Source organism: Dipodomys merriami, unplaced genomic scaffold (genome assembly GCF_024711535.1).
Source record: "Dipodomys merriami isolate MVZ:Mamm:240054 unplaced genomic scaffold, mDipMer1.0.p SCAF_553, whole genome shotgun sequence".
NCBI lineage: Eukaryota > Metazoa > Chordata > Mammalia > Rodentia > Heteromyidae > Dipodomys > Dipodomys merriami.
This window is the reverse complement of record NW_027206128.1, coordinates 581,741-582,670: the sequence shown is the minus strand read 5'-3', so window position 1 is coordinate 582,670 and position 930 is coordinate 581,741. Positions and strand designations below refer to the sequence as shown.

Sequence of the window (930 nt, the reverse complement as noted above, 5' to 3'; positions counted from 1 at the left end):
TGAATCCATTAGCTCCACAAAGCTAATTCAGTTGGATCAATTAGTACATGAAAAAGCCATCACCTTTGGACCTAGCAATAAATTATTGAAAGTATGATCAAATTCCAAATGAAAAAGACTTAAAATTGTCATTGACAAAAAAAAATTGCAAATGTGAGCATTAAGATGAACAATATATTTTTTTTCCACTATTCACAGAATTTTAGGGAAATAAGATCAGTAGCATTGTCAGGAACAATATAGTTTCCTTATTACAAGTAGGCAACGGTGGATATAAGTCTGTATAAAGATTGCATCATTAACTGCTTAAATTTGGAAGATACTACATGCTTCAGCAGCACGTATTCCCAATTACAATACAGAGATTAACATGGCAATTGCACAAGGATGATATGAAAATTTGTGAAGTATTCCGTATTTTTCTTTCTTCAGATGCAAGAAATGAAAAACATTTATTAAAAAGTGGATTACAAAATAACAAGTGTAACAACATACGTAATTCATATAATTAAATTTAGTTTGACATCAGTGTATTAAATCTTCACCTCAGAAAGGCGTTTACATACCATAAACTTTACAAAACTTTTGAAATTAGACAACATTGTCATTTTATCCCAAAGAAAAATAATATTAGGACCTAGGAAAAAAATGGAATACAATCTGAAAGGACACATTATACAAACATAGAATATTTTAAAATATTCTTTTTCAGACAAGCACCAGAAATACTTTAGTTTCTGTACTATTCATTTAAATAGATAAGTTAAAATTATTTCTGATTAAAATTTCACAAACTCTGCAGAAATCATTATACATGTATACAAAAACTCTTGAATACATTTTGACATCCAATGCAGGCAATTCACTTGGAAGAATTACACGGAATTCATGAATTTTTTACAGTAAGTATTGGTGTTCCCGGACGCTGGT

At 29.4% G+C, this 930-nt stretch overlaps 1 pseudogene; it reads left to right on the top strand.

Annotated features, from left to right (window-relative positions):
- The first annotated feature begins 326 nt into the window (after positions 1-326).
- On the top strand, positions 327-422 carry LOC138811981 (U6 spliceosomal RNA; annotated as a pseudogene).
- Positions 423-930: the final 508 nt, after the last annotated feature.